Source organism: Jaculus jaculus, chromosome 10 (assembly GCF_020740685.1).
Source record: "Jaculus jaculus isolate mJacJac1 chromosome 10, mJacJac1.mat.Y.cur, whole genome shotgun sequence".
NCBI lineage: Eukaryota > Metazoa > Chordata > Mammalia > Rodentia > Dipodidae > Jaculus > Jaculus jaculus.
The window spans coordinates 79,745,885-79,757,291 of record NC_059111.1 but is presented as its reverse complement, the minus strand read 5'-3'; positions in this window follow the sequence as shown (position 1 = coordinate 79,757,291).

The window sequence follows — 11,407 nt, the reverse complement described above, 5'->3', positions numbered from 1 at the left end:
TCTATATAAAATGAATTATGTGATGAAAAATTTGGTGAACCTTTTTTTTTTTTCTTAGAAAATTTTTTAATGACAAACTCCATAAATAAAAGAAAATATTCCAATCCCCTCCCACCACTTTTTTTTTTAATTTTTATTAACATTTTCCATGATTATAAAATATATCCCATGGTAATTCCCTCCCTCCCCACCCCCACACTTTCCCGTTTGAAATTCCATTCTCAATCATATTACCTCCCCATTACAATCACTGTAATTACATATATACAATATCAACCTATTAAGTATCCTCCTCCCTTCCTTTCTCCACCCTTTATGTCTCCTTTTTAACTTACTGGCCTCTGCTACTAAGTATTTTCATTCTCACACAGAAGCCCAGTCATCTGTAGCTAGGATCCCCATATGAGAGAGAACATGTGGCGCTTGGCTTTCTGGGCCTGGGTTACCTGACTTAGTATAATACTTTCCAGGTCCATCCATTTTTCTGCAAATTTCATAACTTCATTTTTCTTTACCGCTGAGTAGAACTCCATTGTATAAATGTACCACATCTTCATTATCCACTCATCTGTTGAGGGACATCTAGGCTGGTTCCATTTCTCAGCTATTATAAATTGAGCAGCAATAAACATGGTTGAGCATGTACTTCTAAGGAAATGAGATGAGTCCTTTGGATATATGCCTAGGAGTGCTATAGCTGGGTCATATGGTAGATCAATCTCTAGCTGCTTTAGGAACCTCCACACTGTTTTCCACAATGGCTGGACCAGATTGCATTCCCACCAGCAGTGCAGAAGGGTTCCTTTTTTTCCACATCCCCGCCAACATTTATGATCATTTGTTTTCATGATGGTGGCCAATCTGACAGGAGTGAGATGGAATCTCAATGTAGTTTTAATCTGCATTTCCCTGATGACTAGTGACGTAGAACATTTTTTTAGGTGCTTATATGCCATTCATATTTCTTCCTTTGAGAACTCTCTATTTAGCTCCTTAGCCCATTTTTTGATTGGCTTGTTTGATTCCTTATTGGTTAACTTTTTGAGTTCTTTGTATATCCTAGATATTAATCCTCTATCAGATATATAGCTGGCGAAGATTTTTTCCCATTCTGTAGGTTGCCTCTTTGCTTTTTTCGCTGTGTCCTTTGCGGTGCAAAATCTTTGTAATTTCATTAGGTCCCAGTGGTTAATCTGTGGTTTTATTGCCTGAGCAATTGGGGTTGTATTCAGAAAGTCTTTGCCAAGACCAATATGTTGAAGGGTTTCCCCTACTTTTTCCTCTAGCAGTTTCAAAGTTTCCGGTCTGATGTTAAGGTCTTTAATCCATTTGGACTTAATTCTTGTGCATGGCGAGAGAGAAGAATCTATTTTCATCCTTCTGCAGATATTTATCCAGTTTTCAAAACACCATTTGCTGAAGAGGCTGTCTCTTCTCCAATGAGTATTTTTGGCATTTTTATCGAATATCAGGTGGCTATAGCTACTTGTGCTTACATCTGGGTCCTCTATTCTGTTCCACTGATCTACATGTCTGTTTTTGTGCCAGTACCATGCTGTTTTTGTTACTATGGCTCTGTAGTATAGGTTAAAATCAGGTATGGTGATACCACCAGCCTCTTTTTTGTTGCTCAGTATTATTTTAGATATTCGAGTTTTTTTGTGATTCCAAATGAATTTTTGGATTGTTTTTTCTATTTCCATGAAGAAAGCCCTTGGAATTTTGATAGGGATTGCATTAAATGTGTAGATTGCTTTAGGTAAGATTGCCATTTTCACAATATTGATTCTTCCAAGCCAGGAACAAGGGATGTTTCTCCACTTTCTAGTGTCTTCTGCAATTTCTCGCTTGAGTGTTTTAAAGTTCTCATTGTATAGATTCTTTACTTCCTTGGTTAGGTTTATTCCAAGGTATTTTATTTTTTTTGATGCAATTGTGAATGGGAGTGATTCTCTGATTTCATCCTCTGTGTGTTTGTTGTTAGCATATACGAAGGCTACTGATTTCTGTGTATTTATTTTGTATCCTGCTACATTGCTGTAGGTTTTGATCAGCTCTAACAGCTTGCTAGTAGAGTCTTTAGGGTCCTTTATGTATAGAATCATGTCATCTGCAAATAATGATAACTTGATTTCTTCCTTTCCAATTTGTATCCCTTTTATGTGTGTCTCTTGCCTTATTGCTATGGCTAAAACTTCCAAAACTATATTAAATAGAAGTGGAGACAGTGGACACCCTTGTCTTGTTCCTGATTTTAGTGGAAAAGCTTCCAGTTTTTCCCCATTTAGTAATATGTTGGCTGTAGGCTTGTCATAAATAGCCTTTATTATATTGAGATATGTTCCTTCTATTCCCAGTCTCTGTAGGACTTTTATCATGAAGGGATGTTGGATTTTGTCAAATGCTTTCTCTGCATCTAATGAGATGATCATGTGATTTTTGTCCTTCAACCCATTTATGTAATGTATTACATTTATAGATTTGCGTATGTTGAACCATCCCTGCATCTCTGGGATAAAGCCTTCTTGGTCAGGGTGAATGATCTTTTTGATATACTCTTGTATTCTGTTTGCCAATATTTTGTTGAGAATTTTTGCATCTATGTTCATGAGGGAGATTGGTCTGTAATTTTCATTTTTTGTTCTATCTTTGCCTGGTTTTGGTATCAGGGTGATGCTGGCCTCATAGAAGGAGTTTGGTAGGATTCCTTCTTTTTCTATTTCCTGGAAAAGCTTAAGAAGCAATGGTGTTAGCTCTTCCTTAAAAGTCTGGTAAAATTCAGCAGTGAATCCATCCGGGCCTTGCCTTTTTTTAGTTGGGAGATTATTGATAACTGCTCAGATCTCCATTTTGGTTATAGGTCTATTTAAGTGATAATCTCATTTTGATTTAATTTAGGTAGGTCATATAGATCAAGGAAATCATCCATTTCTTTCAGATTTTCATACTTTGTGGAGTATATGCTTTTATAGTATGTCCCTATAATTTTTTGAATTTCTCTGGAATCTGTTGTGATGTTACCTTGTTCATCTCTGATTTTATTAATTTGTGTCTCTTCTCTCTTTCTTTTCGTCAGATTTGCTAAGGGTTTATCAATCTTGTTTATCCTTTCAAAGAACCAACTCTTTGTTTCATTAATTCTTTGGATTGTTCTTTTTGTTTCTATTTCATTAATTTCTGCCCTAATCTTTATTATTTCTTCCCGTCTACTACTTTTTTTTTTTTTTTTTGGTTTGCCTTGTTCTTCTTTTTCCAAGGCTTTAAGGTGAAGCATTAGGTCGTTTACTTGCAACCTTTCTAATTTCTTAATATAGGCACTTAAGGCTATAAATTTACCTCTTAGAACTGCCTTCATTGTGTCCCAGAGATTTTGGTATGTTGTGTTCTCATTATCATTTGATTCTATAAATTTTTTGATTTCCTTTTTGATTTCTTCATTGACCCACTCATCATTTAGTAGTGTATTGTTTAGTTTCCATGATTTTGTGTATGCTCTATAGCCTTTCTTGCTACTGATTTGTAGTTTAATTCCATTGTGGTCAGATAGGATGCAAGGAATTATTTCAATTTTCCTGAATTTGATAAGATTTGCTTTGTGTCCTAATATATGGTCTATTTTAGAGAATGTTCCATGTGCTGCTGAAAAGAATGTATATTCTGCAGCCTTTGGATTAAATGTCCTGTATATATCTGTTAGGTCCATTCCTTCTATGACCTCATTTAGTCCAGATGCCTCTCTGTTTATTCTTTCCCTGGATGACCTGTCAATTGATGAGAGTGGGGTGTTAAAGTCACCCACCACCACTGTGTTTGGTGTTATCTGTGACCTTAGTTCTAATAGTGTTTGTTTGACGAATTTGGGAGCCCCCATGTTAGGTGCATATATGTTTAGGATTGTAATGTCCTCCTGTTGGAGTGTGCCCTTAATCAATATAAAGTGACCTTCCTTATCTTTTTTGACTAACGTCGGACTAAAGTCTACCCTGTCTGATATTAGGATAGCAACCCCTGCTTGTTTTCTAGGCCCATTTGCTTGAAACACCGTCTTCCAACCTTTTACCCTAAGATAATGTCTATCCTTTGTAGAAAGGTGAGTTTCTTGGCGACAACAAATTGTAGGATCCTGCTTTTTAACCCAGTCTGCAAATCTATGTCTTTTCGTTGGGGCATTGAGACCATTGATATTAAGAGATATTATTGAAAGGTGTGTATTTATGTTTGCCATTTGTGTGTGTGTGTGTGTGTTACTTGTTCTACCTGTGCTCTCTTCTGTTAACTGGTATTTGAGTATGGCTGGTTTTTTCTAGGTTCCTTATATGTGTGCTTTTCCTTTTGTTCAGCATGGAGGATTCTATCAAGTATTTTCTGTAGGGCTGGTTTTGTCTTCAGATATTCCTTTAACCTGCTTTTGTCATGGCATGTCTTTATTTCTCCATCTATTTGGATGGATAACTTTGCAGGATAAAGTAACCTTGGTTGATAGTTGTTATCTTTCAGAACTTGGAATATATCACTCCAGGCCCTTCTGGCTTTAAAAGTTTGTGTTGAATAATCTGCTGTAATCCTGATGGGCTTGCTTTTGTAGGTAACTTGATTTTTCTCTCTAACTGCTTTCAATATTTTTTCTTTGGTTTGTGTGTTTGGAAGTTTGAGTATAATGTGGCGAGGAGAGTTTCTTTCTGGGTTTTGTCTGGCTGGGGTTCTAAAGGCTTCCTGTATCTGTATTGGCACCTCTTTCCCAATTTGGGGGAAATTTTCCTCTATGATTTTGTTGAAGATGCCTACTATGCCTCTGGAGTGGAGTTCTTCTCCTTCTACTATGCCCTGAATTCTTATATTGGATCTTTTCATAGTGTCCCGAATATCTTGAAATTCCCACTCATACTTTTCTATAAGTTTGTCTTTCTCTTTGTTGGACTGCATTAGGTCTGCCACCTGATCTTCTAGCTTAGATATTCTGTCCTCTCCCTCATCCATCCTACTGGTGAGATTTTCTACAGAGTTTTTTATTTCATTAACTGTGTTCTTCATTGATAGTAATTCTGACTGGTTTTTCTTTATTATTTCTATTTCCCTATTTATGTCTTGTATTGCCTTCTTTATTTCATTAAATTGGTGTCCTGCCTCTTCTTTGATTCCTTTGATTTCCTCTTTGATTTCCTCTTTGATTTCCTCTTTGATTTCTTCTTTGATTGTTTTCATGTGTTCTTTGACCTCTTTGAACATATTTATAATTATTCTTTTGAACTCTTTCTCAGGCATTTCCTCTAATTCTTTCTCACTGGAGGACATTTCTGATGCATTAATACTTTTAGGTGGATTTATATCGTCTTGCTTTTTAGTGTTTCTTATGTTATAATGTATATATTTTTGCATCTTGGATTATGTTAATGCTTGGATTTTCTAGCTAGCTGTGTATTCTTAGCTGTATCAATTGATTTGATGTAATATATTTTCAGGGTAGGACCTTAAGGTATTAGGTGTGGCTCTTAAGACTCTCAGAGTATCTACAAAGATGTTCTTAGGGGTTGAGTTTCCCTGCTATAGGAGTATTCAAGCAGGCTGAGTGGAATAAAATACTCGTAGATTCTAAAATTTAACTAAACACTGTACACATTCAATCAAAAACAGCCCCGAGTATGTATGCAAGAGTAGTTATTATAATGACCAGATCCTCTATCAACAAAGAGGTTTAGATTTCTGGTCTGTTGAGGGATCCAAGTCAGCTTGTGACCAAGTGATACCCTTCCCTGGTGCAATCCCAGTTACCTTGAGTGACTGTGGTCTCAGTCAAGTTGCTGCCTGGGTCGTCAGGCTGCTGTTCTGATTTCTGGAGCTGGGCACTTACTTTTCCTACGGGGCAAACTGAGCCGCTGCTGCTGCCTCTGCTGCTGTTGTAGCTGCCACCACCAGAGCCACCACCGCTGCTGAAGCTGCCGCTGCCGTGTCCACCGCCGCTGCTTCCCCCGAAGCCGCTGCTGCGGGATCTGCCGCCGCTGCCGCTCCTGGTTCCGCTGCTGCTGGGGCCGTTGGTACCGGTGCTGGAGCCGCTGAAGTTGCTGCCGAAGTCTGCTCCTGCTTGGGTCCTGCTGTCAGCCCAAGTTGGCGTGGCCGGGTCCCGGGCCGCTGCTGTGTTCGCTGGATCTGGGTTCAGGTGGTGGGGGAGGGGAGGGAGCCGCGGCTGCTCTGGTTGTATCGCTGTTCCACATGTGCTTCTACCTCACGGTCTGCTCTTCCCTCCGTTGCTTGCTGCTCTCCCCTCACGTTTCCCGAGTTGCGGAGAGAGCGGTGTGAGGGGAAAATCCCGCACCTGGCTTGTCCTGCGGCTCGAGCCGAGAGTCCGGCGGCTTTCTGCCGCTCCGCGGCTGCGGCGAGTGGCCGAGCCGCCCCGGAGCCGCTGTTCCCGCCTGTGCAGGCTCTGGATGCTCTGGAACTCTTCTACTTCTCCGCTGCCGCCTCAATTTCCTATACACCTCACTTTTTAGTAAAAGTGTGTATTTTGCTGAGTTTTTTTGGTCTTTTTCCCCCCTAGGCTGCTTTGGCGTGGTACCTACGCCACCATCTTAACTGGAAGTCCCCCTTGGTGAACCTTTTTTCTGATATATATATCACTATAAGTGGAAACTTGGGAGTTCTAAGTTGACTGCAAAGTGGATCCCAGGACTATGACAGTCATACAATATTGAAACAATATTATGCAGTTATGATATAATACTGCACTTTTATGCTTGTATACAGTACTTTTTTCTGTGAATGGAGATGTGTAATGTCTGTGTACAAGTATTTATAAACATTAACATTCTTTTTATTAATTAGTTTTGTAACAGTGAACACAGTCAATATGGTACCAGGTTCATCCATGTCCTACCCCTTCCCCCTGGCCCCTCCTTGTTGAGGTATATGGGTCATGCATTCTGGAGTTAGCCCACAGTTATGGGTAGGATAAATGTCTCTGCATATCATGACCCAACATGTGGCTCTGACATTCTTTCCACCCCCTCTTCTGCAAAATTTCCCTGAGCCATGTTGGGTTCATTTTGGGTCTGCTTCAGTGATGAGGTGTTGGGGGCCTTTGGGTCTCAGGAAATCTGATTTGGTAGGAGTTGATTGTTCTCTGTGTTGATCTCCTTCACCTTTGTGCTAGTACCCAGTTCACCAAGAAAACAGCACCCTTGCTTGTTTTGCCAATTGTTTGTAGTTTCAGCCAGAGCCCAATTGAGGTATGACGGGGTGGCTCTCTCCTTAGGATCTATGTCTATCTGAAAAAGAGAAGCAGATTCTCCAACGCAGAGTAATTTAGCACCTGACAAATGAGATAACCCTTACTTTTCTATAGAGAATTTAATAGGTGTAGGCCCTCTTGTAGTCCACAATTGGTGGTAGCTTGATAATGGACAACAGGCTTATGTTTGCATATTGTTCTGACTTGTCTCACAGATCCAGCCATGGATCTTGTTCCACTGAGGGGATCAATTAGCCAAATCAAGAGCAGCTGGTTTCCCACCATGGCTGTGCACCACTATTGCAATTGTGTGAGCCTCACAACAGGTTATTTGCTGTTAAGTAGGTTAGACCATGAGTTTCTTGGACAGATGTTGGTCATTTTCCCCCAGTTACCCATGTATCACCTTTTGGCACTAGACATGCTGACTTTCTGGAGACTGACTCTCTTCTAGCTTCCATTCATGCCATTCCATTTTACATGCCAACCACATATGGTGTCTTCAGCAGTAGGGTTTTACCACTAACCTTTGGTGGGACATCAAGTACTCTGACAGAAGTCTGTCTTTCTTTAGGAAACCTTGTAGCTCTCTGATCAAAAAAAGCTCATTTTGGATGATAGCCACATGCTGGTACTGGGAGTTACAGGTCAGTGCCCACTAAGAAAAGGAAGAAAAAGATAACTATAATAAAAATGTTAGACAGGAGAGAAAGAGAGAGAGGCTGTAGAAGAATAAGGTCAGTCTTACTCAAACCACCTCCAGTATCTTGTGGCACAGGTTTTCCCTCTAAGGGCCTAGTGAAGGTTCAGCCATTTGGTCTGCCTTTTAGGATGTAGGATTTTTTTTTTAAATTTTTTTGGTTCATTTTTTATTTATTTATTTGAGAGCAACAGACATAGAGAGAAAGACAGATAGAGGGAGAGAGAGAGAGAATGGGTGCGCCAGGGCTTCCAGCCACTGCAAACGAACTCCATACGCGTACGCCCCCTTGTGCATCTGGCTAACGTGGGACCTGGGGAACCAAGCCTCGAACCGGGGTCCTTAGGCTTCACCGGCAAGCGCTTAACTGCTAAGCCATCTCTCCAGCCCTAGGATATAGGATTTTATGGTCCCATTGTCATTTGGGTCTAGATTTGTGTTTCCCACTCCCTCCTTTGCCCTCCCCTCCCTGCCCACCCATCCTGTTGTCTAGTCCTCCAGATGCTCATGAAGTGATGTTGTATCTTGTCAAAGGACTTTTCTGCATCTATTAAAATAATCATGTGTTTTTTGTGTTTAACCTTGCTTATGTGGTGTATTACATTGACAGATTTCCATATGTTGAACCACCACAGTGTTCCTGGGATGAATCCCACTCTATCAATGTGGATATGCTTTTGATTGTTGCTAGATTCAGTTTGTGAGGATTTTGTTCAGGATCTTTGCATCTAAGTTCATCAGGGAAATAGGCTGGTACTTTTCTTTTCTTGTGGCATCTCTGCCTGGTTTTGGAATTAGGGTGCTACTAGCTTCATAGAAGGAGTTGGGGATCTTTCCCTGTGCTCCAATTTTGTGACACAGTTTGAGGAAGATTGGTTTGAGTTCTTCAATGAAGGTTTGATAGAATTCAGCTGAGAAGCCATCTGGTACTAGACTCTTCTTTTGGGAGAGGTTTTTTATTACTTTTTCAATCTCAATGAGTGTGATAGGTTTGTTTAGGAGATTGATTTGTTTTGAGTTTAGCTTTGATAGATTGTATGCACCCAGGAATTTAACCATCTCCTTCAAATTATCCAGTTTTGTGGAGTAGAGGTTTTTGAAATAAGTCCTGATGCTTCTCCCAATTTCACTTATGTCTGTTGTGATCTCTCCTTTTCCATTTTGAATTTTGTTAATTTGAAGCATCTTATTTTTTTTTTTTTACTTGATCAAATTGTCCAGGGGTTTGCCAATTTTGTTTATTGTTTTCAAAGGACCAGCTCTTTGCTTTCTCAATTTTCTAAATTGTTATCTTAGTTTCCAATTCATTTATTTCTGCTCTGATTTTAATTATTACTTTCCTTCTGGAGCTTTTTGGGTTGGATTTTTCTTGCTTTTCCAGTGCTTTTAGGTGGATGATTAGGATATTGATTTAAGATTTCTCTGTTTTTGTTATGAAGGCATTGAGTGCTACGAATTTTCCCCTGAAGACCATATTCATTGTGTCCCGTCAATTTTGGTATGATGTTTTCTCATTGTCATTCAATTCTAGAAATTTTGCAATTTCATTTTTTATTTCATTCACTATCCATTTATTGTTTAAATGTGTGCTGTTCAGTTTCCAGGTGCTTATGGGATTCTTGGTGGTCTTTTCTTGTTAGTTTCTAGCAATATAACATTGTGATCTGATATCATGCAGGGAATTATGTCAATCTTCCTAAATATATGCAGGCAGGCTTTGTGACCCAGAATATGATCTATTTTAGAGAATGGGAAGCTGAGAAGAATGTGTAGTCTGTGGATTTTGGATGGAAAGTTCTGTAGATGTCTGTTAGGTTTAAGTGACCTATGGTTTTGTTGAGCTCTCTTACTTCCCTGTTGAGTTTCTGTTTGGATGATCTGTCTATTACTGACAATGGTGTATTGAAGTCCCCAACTATGCTGGTGTTGGTGGTTATTTCTGTTTTATTGTCAAATAGGTTTTGTTTTATGAACTGTGGTGCTCCTGTGTCTGGTGCATAAAGATTAATGATTTTGATATCCTCTTTATGAATCATTCCCTTGATGAGTAGGAAGTGGCCTTCCTTATCTTTTTTGATTATTTTTGGTTTGAAGTCTATTTTGTCCAATATTAATATAGCTATGCCTGCTTGTTTCTTATTCCTGTTTGCTTGGAATATATTTTTCCATCCTTTCACCCTGAAGATGTGTCTGTCTTTAGTGGCGAGGTGGGTTTCATGAAGGCAACAGATTGAGGGGTCTAATTTTTTGATCCATCCTGTTGGCTTGTGTCTCTTTATGGGTGAATTAATGCCATTAATATTTACAGTAATGACTGTGAGATTTGATTTGATCCTTGCCATATTGTGTTGGTATATGGGGTTTGGTGATTTCATGGACTTTGAAGGTTTTGTGCCTTCTCTAAGTTTAGTTATTGTGATCTCATTCTTGTAGGCATTTGAGTTTGATTATTTTATTCTTCTGTGTGGAGAATTTCCTGAAATACTCTCTGTAGGCTTGGTTTTGTGTTCATATAATTGTAAAGCTGAGTTTTGTCATGGAAAGTTTTTCTTTCACCATCTATTATAAGTGATCATTTTGCTGGGTATAGTAGTTTGGGTAGGTAGCCATAGGTTCTTAGACTTTGCAGTGTTTCATTCGAGGCCCTTGTAGCTTTCAGGGTTCCCATTTAGAAGTCTGGAGTAATTCAGATGGGGCTACCTATAAAGTGATGCACTGTTTTTCCCTAGCTGCTTTTAGGATTTTCTCTTTGTTGTCAATGTTTAGAGTCTTAATGACAAATATGTCTTACAGAGTCTCTCCTTTGGTCCAATCTGTTTGGAGTTCGGTTAGCTTCTTGTATCTTGATGCACCTTTCTTTTGAGAGAATGGGGAAGTTTTCTTCGATTATTTTATTAAATAAGTTCTCCATGCCTTGGTCTGAATTTCTTCTCCTTCTGGTATTCCAATGATCCTGATATTAGGATGTTTAAGGGTATCCCACAATTCCCTCTTGTTCTGGTCACAGAAACTTTTGAACTTGCTAAAACTTTTGAAGTCTCAAACTGTTTCTTCCATCTTGTCTTCCAGATTAGAGTTTCTATCCTCCACATGGCTGACTCTATTCCTGAGATCTTTGAGAGAGTGTTGGACTTGTTCAATTTGGTTCGCATTTTCTACTACTTTTTTATGTATTGTTTCCAACCCTCTGTCAAGCTCCCTTTTCACATCATTTTCTGATTTTCTTGATGTTTCTTGGAATTCATCCTTGCATTTCTTTATATCTTCATTTAGCATCACCAGCTGACTTTTGAAGTCCTCTTTTTTCTCATTCTCCTTCATATCTCTTAACTGTCTTTGAATTCCTTCCATTTTCTTATCTATTAGGTCTAGTCTAGTGATGGCAGCATCCACATGATTATTGGTCCTTTGTTTCTTTTCTGCAAGTTCTACCAGTAGCTTGGTCAGGGTTGCATTGCTCACAGCTTCATTTTGGTGTTCTGATC